General features: G+C 34.7%; 1 pseudogene; it reads right to left on the bottom strand.

Annotated features, from left to right (window-relative positions):
- Positions 1 to 441: 441 nt before the first annotated feature.
- Positions 442 to 10,010, bottom strand: LOC110670496 (5-methyltetrahydropteroyltriglutamate--homocysteine methyltransferase-like; annotated as a pseudogene).
- Between the last annotated feature and the right edge of the window lie 1,236 nt (positions 10,011 to 11,246).

Raw genomic sequence — 11,246 nt, 5'->3', positions numbered from 1 at the left:
CGGCCCATAGGTTGGGTCGTGACATTTTCATTGTTTACTTTCTTAGTTGTTGCATCCTTAGGTATTATTCTTACATATAAACTCAATTATTTAATCTCAAAAAAAAAAAATTCAATATTAACAAAAGTATCTCTGGAATATGTTAGGATCCATCCAACTAAAAATCATTGAAATTAGCTTTAAGATAGATTCGATTAATTTTATTTTACAAATAGCACCTCTAATATTTGAGATTTGTTCATTACTCAACATTTTAGCTCTTATTAAACAATTATAAACTACTATTTTATCATTGATATTTGATTGCTTTTTGGTTCCTAAAGTAATTGTTGAGAAAAACATTGGGCTTTTAAAACTCATAGGTACTGAAATACTATGAACTCAAGATTCCCTCTCTCTATGGCAATAACATGTCTCAAGAAGTATAATCCTTCAGTTCAATTTCAAGAAGTGCACTCTAAGAAGCATTATCCGGGAAATCATGAACAAAGAAAACAAAATAGCCTCACAAGGATAAAGTCAAGGACAAAATCCGCAGAGAGCAAATCCAGATACATACTCACTTCCTACTAAATTTAAAGAAAAATAACAAGAAAGCTCATCTCACAAAAAGTGAACAAATTATTCGGGCTTTAATACACAAGTTCACCTTCTCAAATACAAGAAATTGTATGGTTTTGGTGTGAAACTCACTTGGCACTTGCGAGCTCGGTGCGAAGAACCTTGGCAGCAGCAACCATGTTGCTCAGGGCAGGTTTCACTTCAGAGTACTTTCGGGTCTTGAGGCCACAATCAGGGTTGACCCAGAGAATGTTGCTTTCGAGGACTGCAAGCATCTTCTTGATACGATCTGCAATTTCTTCAGTGGATGGGATCCTGGGTGAGTGAATGTCATACACACCAGGGCCAATGCCAGCCCCATATTTAACTCCTTCACGGAAAACTGAAAGAAGCTTCTCATCTGATCTTGAGTTCTCTATGGTGATGACATCAGCATCCATGTTAATGATCGAGTGGATGATGTCATTGAAGTTGGAGTAGCACATGTGGGTGTGGATCTGTCCACCACATCAAACAGTTCCATATTATAAGATTGCGTAAATTATATACCTTAAAATTTTTAAGAACTCTGTCCACCAACAAAATGCCACAAGATTAAAAAGTTTCAATAATCCCAGACCAAAATGAACGTGTGCACACACTCACCCACTATCCACAAGAAAAATCTGAATCCCATTCTGAAATTTTCCTTGTGAAATTTCCAGACAAGTACTTTCAAAATCTTAATTTTTTTTCCCACATAATTTTACAATTTACAAACACTCAAGGACCAGCCAAACAAATATCTAAAACTACTAAAATTACAAATGAGTCAGAAAATGAAAAATAGATGAACCTGGGTTGTATCTTGGACGCCACAATTAGTAATCCTGAAAGAGTGAACTGCCCAATCCAAATAGAAAGCATGCTCAGACTTCCTTAGGGGTAAACCCTCTCTCAATGCAGCCTCATCAATCTGAATAACAGTGATTCCAGCTTTCTCAAGGTCCTCCACCTCATCCTTGATGGCCAAAGCAATTTGATAGCATGTCTCATGTCTTTAAAGCAGACAGATATACAATGTCACAAAACCATCTAAAAACCTGCAATAACATTGTAATATCATTTGCATTGTCTTTCTCACCTGGGCTGATCATTTCTGACAAAGGACCAGTTCAAAATGGTAACAGGACCAGTAAGCATTCCCTTCATTGGTCGCTTGGTCATGCTTTGAGCCATTGATAACCAGAAGACAGTCATAGCCTTAGGGCGACTCACATCACCATAGATGATTGGAGGCTTAACACAACGAGAGCCATATGACTGAACCCACCCATTTGCAGTGAAGGCAAAACCAGACAATTGCTCACCAAAGTACTCAACCATGTCATTCCTCTGTGTTGCAAAGCAAAAACCAGAAACCAAGAAGATTTGGTAAATAAGCAAGTACAACATAATAAGGAACAAATTATTTTCTTAAGGAAGAAAGCTTACTTCTGGTTCACCATGCACCAAAACATCAATGTCAAGCTCTTCCTGGATCTTGACCACTTTGTTAATTTCCTCCTTGATAGACTTTACATAATCATCTTCAGAGATCCTATTGTTTGGTTTTCAAAGACAGAAAAGGGAAAATCAGTTAACCTAATACACAACTTGAAATTCATCACACAATCAGAGCATCAACAACGTTCTCACTTCTTAGCCTTGTATTCACGACGCACTCTCCTAAGATCCTGAGTCTGAGGGAAGGATCCAATTGTGGTGGTAGGAAGAATTGGAAGGTTCAACTTCTTCTGCTGAGCATCCAACCTTGCACTCACATTTGTGGCCCGGCGGTGGTCAGATCCCTTCAAAGCAGCAGCCTAAGCAAGAAGGGGGAAAAAAACCCAGCTTGAGAACAAGCTAACAAACATCAGGACATACTCGTGCGAATAGATACAATTTTACAGAGATCGCTTACAGCTTCCTGAACAGCCTCATTTATCACCCTTGGAGAAGATTTTCTAGAAGCGTGAGCTAATGCATTTGAAGAGAAGAATGCCTGGATGTAAAGGGAAACACAATGAAAAGCTTAGAAATTCTTTAACTAGCTGTCTAAGATGAAAACATTTTTTCTTTGTAGGTCCTTGTTAACAGCAAAGCAAACTACTCCACACATAATAATGATCAGAGTAAAAAATGAATTTAAAGCATTGGGCTTACTACTTAGAATTCTAACTGTTTACCGCAAATCACTCTCAATTACTATAAAAAAATCCTTGAGCAACCCCATATCACCCTTTCAGTAATAAGTAGGAAAAGATCTAGCAAAAGTGGGAAAAGTACTAGTTTTAATAATGATATATCCCACAGGTAAAGTATTTTAAGGTTGTACGAGTGCCCATGGTGAGATAGGTATTTTGTACAAAATGAAGAGAATTCCAACTAGCATCCACAAAGTTGTCAAAACTACAGAAATATTTTGGCAATTGGTTAAGTAAATGGGTTCCCAAATAGTTTTGAAAGCAAAAAAGCATGATTTACAAAATAAATAAATAAAAGTAAATGCATGAAGATGACTTCTAACTGAATAGTCTGTAGTAATTTGAGTTACAAATAATAATAATAAAAAAAAAGCAATAAACTAGTTAAGAAAAGAAAATGCACATGGAAGTACCTCATCTCTGTGTCCAGCAAGTGCTTTGGCCAAGGCATTTACTTCAAGTACTTTCTGTGCAGCAAATGCAAGCCATGACTTGATCTCCTTATCCAATTTAGGCTCATTTACTAGGTCAACTGCAGTGTGTAGAAGAGAGCAGGAAGTAGACACCACAACCTTGTCTGCAAAAAATAATGTAAATCATTAATTAATTTCATTACACTAACAAAATGTTGCAGTAAAGAGTCAATACCCAAACTCCGCCTAAGTAGTTTGCGCTTAGCCGGTCCCAAGCCCGGATAAAGGAGGAGGGTTGCGGTAGGTGACAACCAGCGTAAAAATTTCGTCACACCCTATGATATGGATTCAAATGATATAAACGTTGGGGCGTCCTCTACTAACGACGCTACATCCGGGCCGGGTGTAGTGATAAATATGCAAGGGTGTAGGCGTTCACCGAGCGGCGCGCCATGCCGGCGCCCGGGTGTGGTGTTAAGTGAGCAAGGGTTCCCACATCATGGACGGGTGTGGGTAAAGAAGTTAGTCCATAAGACAGATAATAGAACAAATAGTGGAACAGAACACAAGATAGACATAGAAAATAATAGAAGATATCATAGAAGGAGACCAATTAGGAAGGAGCAGGATAGGAGGAGGATCAGGGTTGGTACTTGGAATGTTGGATCACTTACAGGAAAATTAATGGAGCTTGTGGATACCTTGGAAAGGAGAAGGGTGAATATTGCTTGCATTCAGGAGACTAAATGGGTAGGAGAGAAAAGTAAGGAAGTGGGTAATTCAGGTACAAATTGTGGTTTACGGAAAGGAGAGAAATAAGAAGCAGTGGGTATAATCATAGACAGGATATTGAAAGACGCAGAGTAAATGTGAAAAGAGTAGGAGATAGAATTATACTAGTAAAGCTAGTACTAGACGGAGAAACAATAAATATAGTTAGTGCTTATGCCCCACAAATAGGACTAGACAGTGAGAGTAAACAAAGGTTTTGGGAAGATATGGATGATTTAATGCAAAGCATACCGAATGAAGAGAATGTTTTCATTGGTGGAGATTTGAATGGACATGTAGGAAGTGATAGGCAAGGTTATGAGAATGTTCATGGAGGTTTTGGTTTTGGCAGTCGAAATGAGGAGGGAAAAAGCATCATGGATTTTGCTATGGCATACGACCTAATACTAGCAAATACCTACTTTATAAAAAGAGAGTCACATTTAGTGACTTTCAAAAGTGGGCAACATAGAAGCCAAATCGACTTCCTCTTAACCAGGAAGACAAATAGAGCTCTATGCAAGGATTGCAAGGTCATTCCAGGAGAAGCTTTAACAAGTCAACATAGGTTGGTGGTCTTGGATGTCAAGTTTAGGAACAATTCAAGTAAGGTCAGAAGAAATAGTGTAGCTCGAACAAAGTGGTGGGAGTTCAAAGGAGTAAAGCAAGTGAAGTTCAAAAATGAGCTTCTTGAGTCCGAAGTATGGAAGCTAGATATGGAGGCCAATGATATGTGGATACAGATGGCATCAAAGATTAGAGAAGTAGCTAGAAAAGTACTTGGGGAGTCTAAAGGACATGGACCACCCTCAAAAGAGAGATGGTGGTGGAATGAGGAAGTACAAAAGGCAGTGAAGAGAAAAAGGGAATGGTACAAGAAATTACCTAAATGTGATAATAATGAGGCATATGAACAGTACAAGATAGCAAAGAAATAGGCAAAAAAGGCAGTTAGCCAAGCAAGAGCACAGGCCTTTGAAAAGTTATATGAGAAACTTGGAACTAAAGAAGGGGAGAAAGATATTTATAGATTAGCAAGGAGTAGAGAAAGGAAATGTCAAGATCTCAATCAAGTTAGGTGCATTAAGGATAAAGAAGGAAAAGTGTTGGTGAAAGATGAGGACATTAAAGAAAGATGGAGAAATTATTTTAATGATCTCTTTAATAATAGTCAAAATGGAAATAGCGTGAATATAGATTATAGAACAATAGAAAAGAATGTAAATTATACTAGAAGGATTAGATCTTTAGAAGTAAAGGAAGCACTTAAGAGAATGAAAGTAGGTAAAGCCTGTGGACCCGATGAAATACCAATTGAAGTGTGGAAGTATTTGGGAGATATGGGAGTGGCATGGTTAACTAAATTATTTAATAAGATTCTAAACTCAAAGAAAATGCCTGGTGAATGGAGGAAGAGTATTTTAGTACATATTTTAAAAAATAAGTGATACATACCGATTTTCACAAAAAATAGGGGAATTAAACTCATGAGCCATACTATGAAGTTGTGGGAGAGAGTTGTGGAGCATCGACTACGTCATGATACTTCTATCTCTCTCAATCAATTTGGTTTCATGCCCAGTCGTTCAACTATGGAAGCGATCTTTCTCATTAGAAGCTTGATGGAGAAATATAGAGATGGGAAGAAAGATCTACACATGGTTTTTATTGATTTGGAGAAGGCTTATGATAGTGTTCCAAGAGAGGTCTTATGGAATGCGTTAGAACAAAAGAGGGTATCTATTAGGTATATACAAGTATTGAAAGATATGTATGAAGGAGCAACTACTATTGTGCGCAGTGGGAGGGGACACAAGAGATTTTCCGATCTCAATTGGATTACACCAAGGATCACCATAAGCCCTTACCTTTTTACATTAGTTTTAGATGAACTGACGAAACATATACAAGAGAGTATTCCTTGGTGCATGATGTTTGCGAATGATATTGTTCTGATAGATGAGACACGAGAAAGAGTCAATAGGAAGCTAGAACTTTGGAGAAGTACTCTAGAGTCAAAGGGTTTTAAGTTAAGTAGAACGAAGACAGAATACATGCATTGCAAGTTCAGTGAAGGCCAAACTGGTAATAGGGAAGGAGTTAGTTTGAATTGAGTGGCACTGTCCCAAAGTAATCACTTTAAATATCTAGGCTCGATCCTTCAAGTAGATGGGGATGTGAGGAGGATGTTAGTCATAGGATTAAAGCGGGATGGTTGAAGTGGAGACGTGCACGGAGTTTTATGTGATCGTAAGATTCCCAATAAATTAAAAGGAAAATTTTACCGCATACCATACGACCGGCTATGCTATATGGTAGTGAGTGTTGGGCACTGAAAGAGTCCTACGCATCTAAGATAAGAGTTGCAGAGATGAGAATGTTAAGGTGGATGAGTGGCCATACTAGACTAGATAAAGTCCGTAATGAAAGTATTAGAGAAAAGGTAGGAGTGGTGCCAATTGAAGATAAGTTGAGAGAAGGGAGATTGAGGTGGTTTGGTCATGTGAAGCGTAGACATACGGAGGCTCCAGTTAGACAAGTAGAGCACATTAGGCTAGAGGATAGAAAGAAAAAAAGGGGTAGACCTAAATTGACGTGGAGGAGAGTAGTACAGCATGACTTAGAAGCATTACACATTTCTGAGGATTTAACCCAAAATCGTTCAGAGTGGAAAAAACGAATTCATATAGCCGACCCCAAATTTTTTGGATAAAGGCTTAGTTGAGTTGAGTTGAGTTTTAAGAGTCAATACCTTTGCCCACAATGGCCTCAAGAGCATGCAGTGTATCAAGAGAAGCAGCAAGATCGTTAGCCCAGATGTTCCTTCCATCAACTACTCCAGCAAAGAGGAATTTGCCCAAAGGGAATCCACCCTTAATCAAATCAAGGGTCTTAGTCCCACGAACTAGGTCAAATCCAAATCCACTAACACCCTTCAAAGACGTGAGGGTTTTGAATGCCTCAGCTGGAACATCGGCAAAGTAAGTCTCAATCAAAACATGTACACCAGATAAAGTTGCCTCCAGCTCTGAGTATGCATAAGTAAATGCTTGTAATTCATGAGCATCAAGATCCATCACAAGCTTGGGCTCATCAAACTGAATCCAGCGTGCACCAGCTGCCTTTAGTTCAGCCACAACTTCCCTGAAAGAACAAATTCACTACACCCTCAACATAGAAACACAAGAAGCATACCATTGGCACATAAATTTATTGCTGTGAAGTTCATAATAGCGTTCAGCCCACATTTATTAGAATCTTACGATTCGATTCGATTTTCCATCCTAGCCATTCGAATTTATGGAGTGAATCTCAAATGTACTTGAATCTTACCCGAATCTTATGCTTCAATAATGAATCGGGTCAATCGGTCAATTCTTTTTCTAAAGGGTTGTTAGACCCCATAGCTTCAAAATTTAATATTTCACTTCATTTTTTACTGGGAAAAGTGCGCATAAAACTTTTCCTTACCTATTTTTCTTCCACTAGCCATTCTTTTCCCTCTCCCTCCTCTTTTTTTTTTCTTCTTTTTTTTTTTGGTTAATTTACTTCTCTAATTATAGTTGTCAAATTATGACATTTTATATTAATATATTCTAACCTTTTAATTTAATCCGCTATCCTTTTTTATTATTTAATTATTTGTTAAAATTTAAATGGGAGCTTCATCACATGCATAATGATAATCATTGACTACAATTCAAAAGTTCATAATTTATAACATAAAATCACATAACATAATAAGAATATATTTTTCTATTATAAAGCATCATTCTCATTAGCAAAATGATAATTCTATATTTATCAAAAATATGTCATTGTGACTTTTTTTTTTACTTATTTTTTAGAACACATATCATTTTTAATTAATTTTGAGAATTTTTATCAAATTCTCCTATTCGATTCAATTCTTGATTCACAAAATGAAGATTTCAATTCTCGATTCGAATCTTAATTTGACAACAATGCGTCAGCCTAATAATTTGGTAATCTACCCTGAGAAATTAAAGGTGATTATTAAGCCCTTACTTGTAGACAGGAAGAATTTTGTCAATCAGGGAAAGAAGAGAAAAGGATTTCTCCACACCCTTCGCTGGTTTGGATAGAAGCAAATAGGAAACAGGACCCACAATGACGGGCACAGTCTCAATTCCAAGCTGCACAACAGAAATAAAAGAACATATTCTAAATGTCAACAGTATATTTAAAATATCCAGTGCTTTTATTTTCCTTGAAATCACTTACAACAGGCACACAAAGACAACTTTATAAATGTAAATCTTAACAATCAGAATGAGACAACATGGTGGGACATAAATGTTATCCGCAAAGGAAACCTTCTTATAATAAAGGTTCTATTGGTTGTGTAAAGCCATTAGTTGATTTGAGACTTAGCAGCAGAATACTAGTTTTCATACTCACAGTGTGTTACATGTAGTTTCATATGACTTTATGATGTATAAAAATATGTTGATGCTCTATGTATAAAAATATGTTGATGCTCTTACTTCACATCCGTAACTTGAAAATTCAAACGAAATACCCCTAAGCAAATTTCCTCCACAATCAACTAAAACAAAACAATTAATCCATCACAGAAAAGAAAAAGAGGGCACTTGAAATACCAATAATTAATAAACGGTAGTGAGAGATCAAGTTAACTTACAGCTTTGGCCTCCTTGTACTCATCAACAGCCTTGTGAGATGCATAAGAGAACTTAACATCTGGTCCCAGTTCAGGAACAATGTAATGGCTGCACAGAAAAATCATATATATCATTGATGTAGCTCAAACTAATATACATAGCTCCAGAAGGAAATTATCCATCACTTACTAGTTGGTGTCAAACCACTTAGTCATTTCCATAGCAGGGACAGAGGCATTTCCTCTAGCCATGGAAAAGTAGATGTCAAACCCAATCTCACCACCATTCCAACCATATCTGGGAGGAACAGCACCTAGCATTGCTGTAGTGTCCAACACCTGATCATAGTATGAAAAAGTGTTGCTAGGAATAAACTTGATTCCAGCATCAGCCATCTGTTTCCAGATAGATGACCTGAGATCTGTTGCGACCTTCTGCAATTCCTCAGCGCTGCTCTTGCCATCCCAGAAAGATTCCAAAGCAAATTTGAGCTCTCTTTTGGGCCCCATGCGAGGATAACCAACAATGTGGGAAGCCATTGCCCTGTTTCACGTTATGACAGAAAAAGAACATCAATTTCCATTGCATGTCTAAAATAATATAATACAGAACAACAAGAAACAAACTATACAGACCAACAAGCAACCATCAAAACAGATAACACAACAAGGTATTTAGAATCAATTAATTTAAATTATATTTAAATTATCTAATGCCAAATAAAAGACAAAAAAGAAAGCTGCAATAAAAACATAGATTAAATGCATACAACAGACCCAACAACAAAATGAAGGCAAAAGGAATGTCCACAATATAAGAACTACAGTAAACTAGAAGCCGATATCCATATCCGATCTTTCCCAATTTTCAGATCTGAATAAATTTCCAAATCAGGATCCCAGATTCAATAACTTAAATCAATCAAACCATGCAAAACAAATCCCAGAAAATAAGCAGGAAATGAGATCAAAATGTTGAATCTCGAACTTCAAAATCCACCAAAAAAAGTAAAAAATCCCAACTCAATTAAATCCATAATCCAATCATTCGTATTAAGCAAACCATACTAAATTCTGTCTGTCCACTCCAAAAAAAAAAACCAGCAAGTTCAAAAGAAAACAGAAGGAACCCATTAACAAGGATGAGCAGACGAAAGGAAAGGCGAAGTCAAAACAAGCAAAACAAAAGGATAACCTGTTTAACAAATCGGATCTATCAGAGCAAAATTGAATCAATAGAAGGAAAAACTATACCTAAGAGAAGAAGAGAAGGAAGAAAAAAGTACAGGGAAGAAGTGAAGATATAAAGGAGGGTTAGTCGAGAAAGAGAGAGGTAACAGATATCACTCCTAGAGAAGTGAACGGCGCGCGTAAGTGATGAGAGACTCGGCTCATTTATGCTACACTTTCTCTGTCCACACTCCTATTCATCTCTCTCTAAATCATTTTCTTGGTTTTAAATTTTCTTATTTTTTTCTCCCCAGAAAAAGCACTAATTCCCGCCTCCGTTTTTTTTTTTTAATTTTTTTTATTGTTTTCTTCACTTCTTACACCTTCAGACGGTAGCGCAGATCAATGTACTCGAGAATGTATATAGCTTAGGAATGTTTGGCATTATTATTAAATTATTGTTGATAAAATTATTTTTTTAAATATATATTAAAAAATAATTTAAAATTAAATTTAATAAATTTTAATTATAAATATAATAAAATAATATTTTTTTAAATTATTTTTTTAATAATACCTAAAATAATATTTTTATTTAAAAAAATTAATTTAAATCTTTTAAATTTAATACTAAAAAGACACTTAATGAGAGTGCTCCTATAAAAGCTAACCGAGTATGATTAAAAAATTATTATATGATATGATAACTCTTTTATTATAAAATGTTATATATGCTAATAAATATTTTTAAAAAGTATTATATAATATTTTTTTATTATTTTTTTAAATATTAATTTTATATAAATTTAAATATTTTTATATTTCAATTATTAAAATCTTATCTCTAAAATTATTTTTAATATATATTTCAAAAATTTTAAAGTTTTCTTAATTCAACGCATGGATAAAATGATTTGTTGTAATAATTAAAAAAATGCCCTCATTTTGTTAGAGAATATAATAAATTAGAATTGTTTAGTTTTATTAATGAATTTAAATTTAATATAAATTTTATTATGAAATAGTCCTTATATTTTTAATATATGCTATTTTAATTAATATTATCATTTGTTTTATCAATATTCTAAATATATTATATATTTGAATTAAAAGAATTTAATTGAAAATTTTATTATTATATTATAATTTTATAATTAATGAAAAAAATTAAAAAAATAATTTGAACATTTTTGTATCTATATACATTTAGGTAGTTATAAATATGTAAATTTATTAAAATATTAATAACAAAATAGATGAGTTTTAAAAATTTAAGAACTAATATGTACATTTTACTAAATTTTAAATACTAAATTGTAATAGATTTTAGTAAATTTTAAAAATTAAATTATAATTTATCTAACAATATTTAGACAATTTGACGTGCAATTTTGAGATATATTTTTGTTAAAAAGTTAACTTTAGGATGTGCTTGAAAAATACGTGAAATTACAAGGTAAT

The sequence above is a fragment of the Hevea brasiliensis genome, chromosome 6 (assembly GCF_030052815.1).
Source record: "Hevea brasiliensis isolate MT/VB/25A 57/8 chromosome 6, ASM3005281v1, whole genome shotgun sequence".
In the NCBI taxonomy this organism is placed as follows: domain Eukaryota; kingdom Viridiplantae; phylum Streptophyta; class Magnoliopsida; order Malpighiales; family Euphorbiaceae; genus Hevea; species Hevea brasiliensis.
The sequence above is the reverse complement of the archived record's forward strand: the minus strand, read 5'-3'. Positions and strand labels throughout refer to the sequence as shown.